Source organism: Chenopodium album, chromosome 1 (genome assembly GCF_948465745.1).
Source record: "Chenopodium album chromosome 1, dcCheAlbu1.1, whole genome shotgun sequence".
Taxonomy (NCBI): domain Eukaryota; kingdom Viridiplantae; phylum Streptophyta; class Magnoliopsida; order Caryophyllales; family Amaranthaceae; genus Chenopodium; species Chenopodium album.
This window is the reverse complement of record NC_137834.1, coordinates 79,676,478-79,691,630: the sequence shown is the minus strand read 5'-3', so window position 1 is coordinate 79,691,630 and position 15,153 is coordinate 79,676,478.

The following is a 15,153-nucleotide window of genomic DNA, read 5'->3' as shown; positions in this document are numbered from 1 at the left end:
GGAGCAAATTGGACGCTTGATGGAGTATGTGAAGCCATACACGGTGGATTTATCATTCAACCTCGATTGGCGTGGCGTCCTCATCAAACGAGTTCAAGCATGTCACATTCCTCTTCACCCTAGATGTTGAATGTGTTATCAAGTGACCTATTACATACCCTTTTGGGTTCATGCGACGCGTACATGCATATGGAATTTGTTCCGAGATGGAGCTGAGATAGTTGGGTTTGTAGGAGTTTATAGGTACTACGTACGCAGCGGAAATAACATGAATCACATTCAATCAAGTACCAATCCCAAGATCACATGCATAACACACAAGACACATAATCATACCTTTGACGCGTGAATTCCACGAAGCTATTCGACAGGCAAATCAGGGAGAGAATAGAGCCCCAAACGTTGCTTCTCTACTTAGTCCACGAGATTCGAACGAGTCGTCCACCAATACTAGATTGGTCGAGTGATTGAGGAAAACCGCGATCACCACCTTTATGGACAACCGACCACCGCACGAACCACCACCACCACCACAAATCACCACCGACGTAAGGAGGAGGAGAGAGCCGTGTGAGAGAGGACTTTGAGAGGGGTTGGGTTTCGTGTTTGCTAATTAGGGTTTGATCAATCTTATCAGTTAATTCCTTCTTCTGCAAACCTAGGCACCTAGTCTATTTATAATCTCATTATAATTAGACTAGAGCACGAAGCCCAAAAACCTCTTAATTCCCCTACATGGCCTGGCCGGCCACCTAGAGTGATGAGGCCCATGATGGGCCTCGTCCTCTAATGCTCGATCTAGCCCCTTTGTGTGACCTTATAGGATCCGTTCAATTGGGCTTTGGGCTATTTTACTAGTCCAAAGATCGTTAATACCTCTAGATATGGCAAAACGACAACCCAAATGTACGAACTTAATTATCTCCATAATTTGATCCATTTATATATCTAGTAATTGCACATGACGAAGACATAACTCCTTCAATCTCCCACTTGTCTGAGATAAGGGTGCAATATTCAAATTCCTTAAGTCAATATATGTGTCGATTTGATAATATGATTACATCACATGTCGAGATCATATTAATCTACAAATCGTTTCTTGAAATCTGAGTTAGAATTACAAAACCAAATGATTACTGTGTAATGCATTTGAACACGGCCACGTATTTTCTTAATTTTCCCTCTTCAAGCGGCCATGACACATTTCCTAATTTAATAGGTAGACTCTATCCAATCTTGTGGTAACATGACTCCCACTCAACTTCTGAAATAACCGGGAAACACCCTTTATAATCTCCGGTTACGGCTAGACGTTTGAGTGTACCACAGTCACAACATCCATTGAATGAAATCAATGTTCCACTCATGTCAAAGGAATCCACTAATATATACGGAAGCTCTATACTTGAACTTCAAAGTAGGTCATTAGTTCGATCATGCATCATCCATGCATATCCAAGTGATTGACCGAGCATCACTATGCCCCTATAGCCCATGAAACTGCGCTATCCAATCAATCTCACATGCTAGTCCATTTATTGAAATCATTTATGTTCACTTTAATGATCTCGAACTAGGAACTTTAAATAATATATGAATTTTGTTCACCTGTGGGGTTTCAATTCACCAGGTCATCAACCTGATGAGCCCATCAATTCATAATTATTTTGGACATTTTATTTAATTTCCAAAACCATAATTAAATAAGAAAAATAATAATTTCTATTTTAAACATAATTCTGCAAATTGATGCATTTCTCATGTAATATGTTTTCTCAAAACATATACAACTTAAATTACATAACTTGCTTCAATCCTAAGACTTTAATATGACTCTGATCTCATACCTTAGTCCATGGAAGGGGTTTAGCGATTTCTCACTCATAATAAAACTTTGTAGAACATGACCTTCCGCTGGTCAATGATCTCATAATTGAGGTGATATCTCATATCCTTTTGTTTGGATTTGTGATGTGACTCTGGCTCCTTTGTTAGTTCTTGGGCAAAGGTGACCTATTAGTCACATGACATTCTAATCCGAACTTCCTCTCTAACTATCTTACTATAGTTTAATACACATATTCTGACATTGAGTATGCAACAGTGCTTTGCTTTGAACTCTTCAAGCTCACTGTCCTTTTCCATCTAGACACAAATATGCATTTAGATCGCCATCTAGAATCATCTTGCCTGTTTGGAAAACTTGCATTTGTATAACCTTTTGACAACTTGCTTAAATTACCATTTAACACAATAGCTAGAAGAATTCCATTTAGTGCTTCTCAAGTACTCAAGGATCTGTTCTTGGTAATTCTCCGTATGCTTATTCTGAATTTGCTTGAATTCTGCTACACATGCACAAGTCATATGCAACATCTTGCTTTGTACATTTCATGGCACATGTAATGGACCCTTTTGCAAAAGCATAAGGTACGCTATCCATACAACTCAACTCTATTAGCTTTTGAGGGCACTGAGTTTTACTGAGTGTAATACCATGAAACATGGAAAGACATCCTCTCTTAGAGTCTTGCTTCATGAACTTGTCAAGATCCTTATCAACATAAGTCTCTCGATTCATTATAATCATTCTTCAAGATTCACTTCATGGATCTTAATTCCCAATATGTACTCAACATCTCCTAAGTCTATCATATTGAAACAATCTTTCTAATCACTGCTTGACTTATTCAAGCATTGATATATCATTTCATATGAACTGTATGTCAACTACATACTAGACTAAGAAGACCAATTGCTCCCACTAAACTTCTTGTCTCTACAAGATTCCTTTTCGCTCTTTAAGGAAATCAAACTGTTTGATTGCCTAATCAAAACGAATGTTCCAACTCCCTGATGCTTACTTCAATCCATAAATGAATTTCTGAAGTATGAAAAATCTTCTAGGAATTTTTGGATTTCAAAATTCTTAGGTTGTATCATATACATGTTCACCATCAAGAACATTTCATGAAGGCGATTTTGATATCCACAACTGGAATAATCCGAATAGGCTTACCCAACTATTAGGTTTGACCCTATTTGTAAGACTATTATGGACTAACACATCTTTACAAACATGGAGTCCACACTAGATTTCATGGCTATAAGCCATTTCCTGAGTTGGCACTTATCCAAAGCTTGCTTGTAGGCCATGGACTCTAACTGTTCTAATAAGAAAATTTTAAAATCCACATTTTCTCAGAATTTCAACAAACTGTTTGTTTTGATCCCAAGTAACCTACGATAGGTATGAGCGACAATAGAATTATTCTCTTCAACTTTTGAAGCCTTTCATTCAAGTAGGACGATAGAAGCCTAGCTAGTGGAATTAGCTTGCTTCGACACATGTTTTATCAAATTAGCTGATTTCATATGCCTTCGTCTCTGATGTAGTGTTATCCACATCCATTTTTTTCTCGTCTCGAATCTCATCGAGATCTAACTTTACTCCCACTTGGCTTTGTAGGAAGACATTCTTTCTATAAAGACACTATCGCGAGCAACAAACACTTTGTTTCTACGCGATTGTAGGAATAATACCTCTTAGTTTCCATGAGAAAACCCATGAAGAACTATTTTTCTGATTTAGGGTGCATTATGTCATCTTTGTAAACATTTTACATTGATTTCATAACCCTTAATCCTGTTTAGAAAAGATAACTTTTGGAGCATTTCCAAATCATAACTTTTATGACATCTTTTCTACTGCTTTGGTTAAGTAACCTGTTTAGTATATTCGCAATTGTTGTTGTAATGTATGTCCTCAAAATGATATTTGTAAATCATTAAATCTTGGATCGTACAATGGCAAGCAAAGTTTGATTCCTTTTTCATAAACATACACTTTAATTGTAATGTTTCAGGATTGTGAATTAATTCAACAATTCCCTTTAGATGATCATTCCTTTTGAGTAAAATATTTATCACAACAATCATATTGTGGTGTTAAATTGTTTTATCTCAAACTGATTTTACATTTCATTTTGGAATTTTGAACATTTCAATGTTTCCAAGCTTTACTTCATTATGTAATTATCGATATATTTACTTAAATCGTTAGTAAAAGCAGCGAAATAATTTAATCTCTTTGCTAACTCTTGAACTTATTGGTTCACATACGTCATATGTATAAGTTCCAAAAGGTCATTTTTAGCTTCTTTTACCCTTTCTACTAAAAGGCAACTTGGTCATTTTAACTTATCAAGCATGACTTCTAATTCTCAAGTGATTCATAATCATATAAGAATAAGAGTCCATCCATAACTTTGGATGTGCAAATGGTTAATGTGACCTAACCTTACTTGTTATAAGTAAGTGTATTTTGAATCATCTAAATTTTACTTTTGTGATCTACTTATATCAATGTCATAAAACAAAATTAACTCATATCTAGCAAAATGAAAACAATTTATTACCTTGGTCATGGATCAACACTTGTCCAAGCCAAGTAAACCAAATTCAGTATTCAAAACAAGAAAACCGAAATATTGTCTCATCAAAACTGGAAATTGTTCTAAAATCATGATAAACTAATCAAAATTTAAAACTATGAAGCTATCTCTGGTCACTCAAACACTTCTAGTGCACCTTCAAGCTTAATTTCCTTGCTAGCTTCACTTGTTTGCAGTTCCTGCGCAACATCACTATGTTAAGCACTGCAACTTGGTATCACATACCTAAGTGAATGTTAAAATGTTTATAACAAGAGAGTTAGGTAACTCTTACCTGTCACTTCATCCTAGTGAGGACATCCTTGTTCAAGCACTGGCTTATTCTCCTTTCAGATAATCCTCTGCATAATTCTTGAGTAAATCAACTAGTTTGACTCCAGAATCTTCATCATCTTGACAAAGTTTCTCGGGGTCAAATCCATCATGTAGAGAATGCAGAATTATATCTTGAACCTGATGATCTTCATATGTAGGGTTGTGCGCGGTGCGGTTTGGATCTGAAACCGCACCAAACTGCAGAATTGCGGTTTGTGATTTTTTCAAACCGCACCAAACCGCACCGCAAAATACAGTTTGATGCGGTGCGGTTTGAGGTTTTTCCATAATTTTTTTACCTCACAAATAATGATTATTTGCTAATCTTTTGTTATGAAATTTTTACTTGGAAACTGTACAACTATGCAAATAATTCAATAAAGTAGTGCTTTACTTCAATGTTAATAGTGACCCAGTAACATGCCAAGGCAACACATGGAGCAAAATCATTAAGTAAACCACAACCACTCCATTACAACTCCAAAGCACAAGAAACGGAGAGTAATAAGAAAGAAAAACTTTGGTTTTCTTAATAATTACCCACACAATTCAGTACATATAAATACAATATAAGAGTCTTCTTTCCATATAAGAGTCTTTGCATTAAATTGCGGTTTGCGGTGCGGTTTGGTTTGAAATTTTTTTGAAACCGCACCAAACCGCAAAACCGCGGTTTGGTCAAATTTGAAAACCGCACCGTAATTTCCAAACCGCAAACCGCACCAAACCGCAAACAACCCTAATCATATGGTCTCCCTAACATACTCATGCGGTCAAATATTTCAACCATCGTATCCACATGAATCTGTACTGACTGGCCTGGCAAGAGTTTTCTGGAAATAATCTCGCCATTGATCTTGTAGGTTTCAAACCTAATACTTCCAGTCCAGGAGTCGTCATTCTTGGGAACCATATTAATGATTTCCTTGACGTTTTCATCCATTTCTCCATCAACATGGGAATTCAGAATTCCATAGCAAACATCACGTAAGCACTTGAATAAGAGATAAGGTTCATAGTTCATGAATCTTTTATCCCAATCTTCTGGAATAGAAGACAACATCATATATGCAATTCTCTCACAATCTGAAACATTTCTCAAATGCTTCTCAAGAGTCATGCCTGGACTAAATCTATCCTCGATTGGTAAGTCTAAACGAAATTTAAGATTATCGTTCCTTAGAACACTTCTAAGTTCGCTTTCCCAATCATTGAAGTTGAGAAAGTTAAGCCTTGTTATCATCGTTGGAGGTAAAGAATTGTTATCATTGTTACGGCTATCCATCTATGTCAAAATAAGGCAAAGTTTAATCATTATGTTTAATTTAAAATTAAAGTACCATAAACGCATTCATTTGGTAACTTTAAAACACTTTATTCAATATTAATTAATCCCAATTGAATTTTAAGTGATTCCAAGATCCTTTATTTGTGCAATAATTGACCGGACTGAGGCCCTACCATCAACCATTACATTTTCAAGGTGAGTAAACTCTTTACAGATTACAACTCTTGTAACTCTTGGTTGAATAATTAATCATCACATGTTTAATTATTACCCTTAGCTTCAAGGTTCTAAACCCTTTAGGTAACCTTGTTGAGTATAACCAATTAAAAGTGTAAAACGTGATTTACCCCCACTCCCCTAAGATATAATATGACACCCAGCTGAGGCATGACCCATCATAAAATATCAAAGGTTTCATCGGGTTTTTAATTGGAAAAGCAATCTCAATATTACTGGGACCTAGATTTATTATGTTGTGATTATTTAGTGAACTCTAGCGCATCATCAATCAACATAAATAAAATCTAACATGCATAATCTTTTAATGCAATAATATAAAGCATGACATAGTATGGCCCCTTAGTCCTAAGAAAACTAGAAATGAATTGAAAAAGCTCCCACTTGAATCATCATGGATCTCCATATACCTTGCTCCTTTGGGCCTTCACTTCATGGGCTTCTTTGGACAAACACTATTTAAATAACTATTCTATTTACTTTAAATAAAAGTTACAAAAATACTTAACGGTACGCAGACCGTATTTAGATTACAAAAATACTTCACGATGCGCAGATCGTATTTAAGATCGAATCTATGGGCCATACTAGTCTATATATAGCAACATAATATCATATATTATAAAAGTGTCATATAATAAATCACTCAACATGCTTGTCTAAACTAAAACATCGAATGTTCATAATAAAATCAACGCATTTCCTAAAATATCTTATATTTTAATCATAATTAGATAATATCATATATTATTCATGATCGTTTATAAAATATCATATATTTAATTTAGTCATGAGATAGAATCAAATCATATTTTAATCTAGAAAGATAAATCATATTTAATCTTTCATGATTATCCTAACAAATTTAGGAGATTCTATCCTAATTACTAGCCAATCAAATAATTTTAAAATCAATTATATCCTAATCTAATTATGGGATAATCACATTATTTAAATCAATTATTCTCCTTTTGGAATATGCTCAGAATATCCTAATCAATCTTATCCAAAATTAACCACTCTAATTAGGATAATTACCAATTTAACAACTTTAAATATGGATAATATCAAATATAACAACTTTTGAATATTTGATTTTATCCTAAAATAAAAGATTTTATCCAAATAAAACCAATTTTATCTTTTAAAATAAAAGATCATATTTTCAAAATATTTTATCTTATCCAAAATAAAACTGATTTTATCCCAAAATAATTCATAATTATCTTGAAATAATTTTCAAAATAAGATAATTTTTTTTTTTTGAAAAACCGCCAGCCACCACCGCCGGCCACCGTGGTTGGATAGCCGAAGCTAGCCATGGTGGCTGGCTGCCACAACAACAGCCGTGCAACGCTTGCACGCTGCTGCCCACAGCCACCTACGACCTCCACCTTCCCCTTCCCCTCCCTCTTGGACCAGCAGCGGCGGCAGCCACCGTGGCTGCGCCACCCAGCCGTGGCTGCCGCCTCTAAATAATTTTTTTTTTTGTGTTTTAATTTAATTAAAATAACACTTATCATAATTAAATTAAATCAGTCCATAAAATTAAAAATTAAATCACATTCAACTTTAAAATTAGGGTACATCATAAAATTAATCTCAATTTTATTCTAACTTTTAAAATTAAATTGATGATCGTACACAAAACACTTTTATGCATAAATCAATCCGATTAAAATTATGAATTATAAAATAAATCGAATTAAATCAAAATCAAGCACAAAAATCATATTTTAGGGCTAGGATTTTCGAAAAATTCGAAATTTAGGGTTAGGGGGGTTCAAAAATTTCGAACAATTTAGGGCTAAAATTCGGTCTCTTCATGGCTATTTTGAGCATAATTAAATCACATTTAATCGATTCCAAAAGTTTAATCACATTAAATATAATAATTGAACCATAATTAAATTAATTTCTCCCTCTTAATTGATTATAAAATTAACGTGGACATCAAATAATCGTATTATTATGATCTAGCGCGTTCATGCAAGAGGCTAACTGATACTACTGTAGGATTTTTTAGGTACTACGCAGCGGAAATAACATGAATCACATTCAATCAAGTATCAATCCCAAGACACATAATCATACATTTGACGCGTGAATTACACGAAGCTATTCGACAGGCAAATCAGGGGGAGAATAGAGCCCCAAAGTTGCTCCTCTACTTAGTCCACGAGATTCGAACGAGCCGTCCACCAATACTAGATTGGTCGAGTGATTGAGGAAAATTGTGATCACCACCTTTATGGACAACCGACCACCGCACGAACCACCACCACCACCACGAACCACCACTGGCGTGAGGAGGAGGAGAGAGCCGTGTGAGAGAGGACTTTGAGAGGGGTTAGGTTTCGTGTTTGCTAATTAGGGTTTGATCAATCTGATCAGTTAATTCCTTCTTCTGCAAACCTAGGCACCTAGTCTATTTATAATCTCATTATAATTAGACTAGGGCACGAAGCCCAAAAACCTCTTAATTCCCCTACATGGTCGGCCACCTAGAGTGATGAGGCCCATGATGGGCCTCGTCCTCTAATGCTCGATCTAGCCCCTTTGTGTGACCTTATAGGATCCGTCCAATTGGGCTTTGGGCTATTTTACTAGTCCAAAGATCGTTAGTACCTTTAGATATGGCAAAACGACGACCCAAATGTACGAACTTAATTATCTCCATAATTTGATCCATTTATATATCTAGTAATTGCACATGACGAAGACATAACTCCTTCAGGGTTAGTGTGGCCCAAATTTCGCAGCACAACTCATTATATCTCAAGGTTTCTAGAAAACTCTAATATGTTGAATGTGGAATGATATATAATTGGTTAATGCTCATGAAGCTTCTAGATTTATATGGAGAATTTAAGGAGCATGTATGTAGAATTCTTCACACATCTCTTCCACCTCCATACATCACCTATAAATAGTGGTGGTATTAGGCATCATTTGGAAATATGTATACATCTACATATTCTCCAATACTTCGATACCATAGGTTATCCAGGCCCGTAGCAAGGGCAGGGCAACTGGGCGGCTGCCCTGGACCCTTGTTTAAAAAGTTCAGTTTCAATATAATACAAGGCCCAAAACATATACGAAGTATTAACTTTACAATCTAAACACTACAACAGTATGGAAGTATAAAAAGTGTGTATTGTACAACACTACAACATTATGGAGTACTATCTAATTCCATAATATCAAACAGTATTTTCGTTCACTGCCTCTCTAATTTTTTGCCCAAAATTATTCACTTTCAACTTTTGTTACCCCAAAAATTAAAAAAAAAAACGTCATTAATTTCAATGTATCCCCTTATTTGGATAATTTTATTTTCTAAAATTTATGTCTTTTGGATTTTCAGTCAGATTAATTTCTTCTCTTTCACGATTCAATTGAATATGAAAATATGATAAATGTTCTTTTTACTCTTCAATTTTCAATGAGAATTTTTCTAATTATATAATCCTCTTTGCATACCCTACTTTTTTTTTTTTTTTTAGCAATTGCATACCCTTCTTTCTATTAAATTTTTCTTAATCTTTATAATTACTTTCATTCAAAAATAACAAATTTGAAATACTTTGCTTGAATGGTTCGATTGGTTGACTTGTTTCAGCGCAACTTACATGAGATTATTAATCATAATAAATATCCTGTCAAAAAAAATCATAATAAAATATGTTTTTTTTTCTTTTTGCATACCTAAATTTTTTTAAATTTTATATTCTATAAGATTCTGTGTGTAAATTAGGGCCTAATTTAGGTTTTTTTTCCCCAAGCCGCTAATTATATAACATTCAAACATAAAGCTCAATCGGCTCACCGCCATTTGTCTATATAACACGCGCTTATGACTCCCAAAATCTCATATCAATGAAGTTATTTTTGCACCTTGTTATACCTTAATACTAAATCAACACATCTTGGAGCGAAAGATGATACCAAAGCTTATATTTTTCGCTAATTCTAGTGTTTCAAACATGAGTTTGATAAGTAATATTATGAAGAATTCAATCCTATCTATTGTTAATTGAGCTATAAGCTTAGTAGCCTAGTAGGTTTAAATCCGTCTAACCAACAACGTATTTCAAAATAATAATAATAATAATAAGCAAACAACGGACAACTAAATTAAACAAAAATTAGAATTTGAAGCATCGCAAGAAATCCTTGTATACGGACACAAGCAAGAACTCCTTGTGATCAATTTCACATATGTGGATTGATTGAGAAGAATTCACATAGGGCGTACGTGTTCAGCAAAATGTAGTTGTAGCTGTTAGCATTGATAGTAGTTGTTTATTGTATGTGTAGCGGTTAGCTGTCGACTAGTTGTTAGATGTGAAAATAAATAATTAAGTATAAAATTTATATTAACCTTTTCACTAAACTCCAACCACGCACTAAAGTCTAGTCTCACTGCTACATTGTCAGAGAACCATACTCCACTGAATGGTTGAATAAGTCAAATTACTAAGGATGTGTTTTATTCCTCTGATTTTTATTTATCTGAATATATCTTATTTAATCTGAACTTAATCACTTATTAACCCTTATTAGAACTTACTTTAGTTATAAATTGAACTTAATCACTTATTAACCCTTATCATCCAGTTTCGCGTGGTGTTATTTCAGTCCTAGTTGTGAAAGACATTTCTCAAATTTCCTACGTGTAAAATCCTATGTTTTTGACTCATTACGGATGGTCTTTCCAATGAGAACCTTTTTATGCATATGACAATAATGTTAATCAAAATTACGCACATGAAATACTTAGAACTTTTCGAGTCTCATCCACTCATTCTAAATCATTGCCGAAACAAATTCAGGAATTAAAAATAGAAATCCTCCCCAGTGGAGTCGCCAAAAACTGTGGGGAATAGTTTCAAGCCTTTAAGAATCCCACTAGCTTGAACCCCACTGTGATCATACACTAAAGTACGGTGGCGTCCAAAAGGGAAGAAGATAGAGCAAAAGAGTCGCCAACAAGTTTTTAAGGAACTTGTAAACCATTCACGAGGTGAAGGTTACACCCCTTAATGATCCAAGAGATCGTCAACTCCATAAGGTCATGAACCAAATAAGGGTTCGGGGATGAAGGTACAAATCCAACCTAAAAGAGATTGAACCTGCCCTAATAATAGGCCTCTACTTTATTCTGCTCGTATTCATGTACGCTTTCTGATTAACATGCAATCAATAGGATTAACCCTAAACCTGTTTAACCTATGTTGGTTGAATTTAATGCACAAATAGACTATTATTGGCGATCACTTGAAATATAACCACAATTACCCTAACAAGATTATTAAATATCTTATTAAGCGTGGTTGCAAGTACCAATTCCCTTTAAACATGCAATAAAGGTGATCAAGCAATAACAAATAAAATATATCAAGCAACATAATAAATAATCAATATCATTAATAACAATAATATCAATCATAATCATAATCATCATAATCATGTTAAAGCATAGCAAGATCCTAGGCATGATACTAACAAGATTAATAACAAACCCTAGCATGTCACTAAGCAATAAAAATCAAATCTTTAGCCCTAACATGATACTAACATGAATTAATATTAGGAAGAGAATAAAAGGCATCGTAACAATCATATTTAATATTAAAAATATCCTAGACATGATACTAGGAATCAAAATAACAATCTAAGCATGATATCTACATCATAAAATCAATTAAAACCATTAAAGTACTTACTTGGATGCCTCGTACCTCTTTCTAATTACAAAATACACGCGTTAGTAACTTCAAGGAAAATAATAATCAAAGCAATTAAATTAAATAATTGAAAGAGAGATTTGGGACCAAACCCTCAGAAATTAAAACCTTTCACGTCTATGGCGAAGGCAACTTCGAATATGGCTAGGTGTATCTAGATCTTGTGAATGCGGAATTTTGTGTGAAAAAACAAAGTTTAGAAAAGAATACTAAAGAATTAATATTATTGAGAATTGATGAAAGAAAGATGATGAATGAATGAATTGCGAAGAATTAGATGAATGGTAATTGGTGAATGATTTGTAAAAATAAAGAGAATTGACGAATGAATTGTAGATTAAAATTGGTGAATAAAGAGAGTTGACGATCGAAAACGGAGTTTTTGATACGATATTTATAGAGAAAATCATCCAAAAAAGATAATTTAACAAAACAGAGTCTGAAGATCGAAAAACCACATTGGCGCCAGCCCTGGCTAGTTGGCGCCAGCACCAGTGGCTAGCGCCTGGCGCTAAGGCCTGGGTTGGACGCCAAACTGGTTTTCAACGCGTTTTCGAAAATCTGATAAATTTCCCGTACTGGAAGATAAAATAATATAATTCCATCGAAAATGTTATTTGATCTTGATTAAAACTCTGAAGAGTCCTAATTGAATTAGAAATGATGAGAACCTTCTAGAATGTTCTAGAAGACTAAAACCATTCCTAATTGCATTAGGAATGATAAATTATATTAGGCCCTCCCCTAGATCATTGGGCCGTACATAAAGCTCAAACCGAACCCAGTTTAGTAAATTGGCCATAATTTCCTCAACATTCATCGGAATTGGAATAATAATATATCGTTGGAAAGGTCTTTGCAAGCCCCATCCAACTACACCACTATTGGACCCATATCATGGACCAACCAAACTGGATTGGCTGTTTTCTTAAAATAAAGTTTTCAAAAACAGGGAGAAGAGAAAAGAAATAAAACTTTTCGCAACACTAGACCTTTCCACACTTTCGTTTCATTCGATTATGATTCGACGTGAAAGGTACTCATCACTGGGTTTGGTTTTGGGGAGACACAAATGGGTGTCTACAGATCTGAACTTATTTTTCCTGAAATAAGTGAAAATAATGTAAACATAATAGGACCTAAAAAATTCGGAAGTACCTAAAAGCTCTCAAAAGCTACTGCGAAACACACTCCCATTTTTTTTTTTTTTTGAGGGGCGAAACACGCTACCATAACCTATGTGTTTTTTTACCCTTTTAGATTTTTTTTTTTTTTTGAGGAAATACCCTTTTAGGATTTACCTTTTTTTTTAATTGAAGAAACCCTATTATAAACCACTTTTTTTTTTTTTTTTTAAAGGAACCCTATTATAATTTTATTTATTTATTTATAGGAAAATTTGAATTTTGGTACCTCAAAAATAGGGGTAATTGAATTTTAGTACCCATCTAAAATTTTATTTTAAATAAGTACCTCAAAAATTACTAAACTATAGATATCAGTACCTCCGTTAGCATTCTGTCAACTTTGCCGTTAGTGGGTCCCATTATCTAATTATTTTATAATTTAATTTATTAAATAAAACATTTAATAAAAAAAAAACTTAAAAATAAAAAATAAAAAATAAAAATCAGAAAACTGCCATCCTTCCCCTGTGCCGACAACAGCAAATCAACCCACCACCGCCACATAACTCCTCTCCCCTACCCAAAACCGTCGCCGAACTGCCGAAACCCCAACCCACACCCATACCAAAACCCACTAACAGCCGTACTCCTCTCACCCTTACCCTAAAACCAAATCGGGGCTGAGGAATTTAAGATCAACGGCTTCAATTGGAAGTGCGAAAGGTGGTGGTTTTGTCGGAGGAATTGGTGGTGGCTGGTGCGTGGGAACGGAGCAGGGGTTGCGGTGCTCTGCTAGTTGCGGGATGTTAGTGGTGAAGGCGTCGGAGGAATTGGTGCTGGCTGGTGCGTGGGAACGAAGCAGGGGTTGCGGTGCTCTGCTAGTTGCGGGATGTTGGTGGTGAAGGCAGTGGGCTGCCGAAATTTACTGTTGCGGACTGGAGCAGGGAGGTTATTTTGGGGTTTTAGGGTTTCGATGTGGTGGTTTTCAGATCAGGTGGGTGGGGGTGGCGTCGTTGCGGGGAGGCAGGGCTGGTGGGGGGGTGACGTCGTCGCGGGGAGGCAGGGCTGGTGAGGGGGTGGCGTCGTCGCGGGGAGGCAGGGCTGGTGGGGGTTGAGGGGAGGTTGCTGGGCGCGGGGCTGGTCTACCGCCGGTGGAAGGTGGGTGGCTGGTAGTATTAGGGGTTTTTTTCTTTTTTTTTTTAATTTTTTTTTTATTAAATGTTTTTTTCTTTTTTTTTAAATAAATTAAATTATTAAATAATTAGATAATTGGCCCACTAACGGAAAACTTAACGGAACTGGACGGAGGTACTGATATCTATAGTTTAGTCAATTTTGAGGTACCAATTTAAAATAAAATTTTAGATGGGTATTACAATTCAATTACCCCCATTTTTGAGGTACCAAAATACAAATTTTCCTTATTTTTTTTAGGTAACCCAATTATAAACTTAATTAAGGGTCTGTTCTCATTGACTAAACTCAGCTGAACTGAACTGAACTGAAATGAATATTTTATAAGAGAAGGAAATTAGGAGCTAAACTGAACTGAGCTGAGCTGAACTGAACTGAATTTCAACGTATGAGAACAAACCCTAAATGAGAAGGTTAAAATTTCTTGGAAAAAAAAAATAATAATAAAAAATAATAATAATAACATTAAGGAGATTAAACGGCGCACATATCATATCATATATAACTAATATATAAAGCTAAACTTTTAGCCAGGCGATGAGGCAGCGACATTTGGCGTTCCAACTTTTCGCCAAGTGTCGTGCCACGTAGGATAGAGTTATATAGAATTCAATTTGTAGGATAAAAAAGTTAGTTGAGAATTTTATTTTCAATCAAATTTGGATAGAATTTTAGGATAAAATTATTAATTTAGAGTTTTATTTTTGATAAAGTACCAATATTTCATATGTAGAAATTGAATTATAATTTTATTCAAAAATAATTAGATTATAACTCTCATA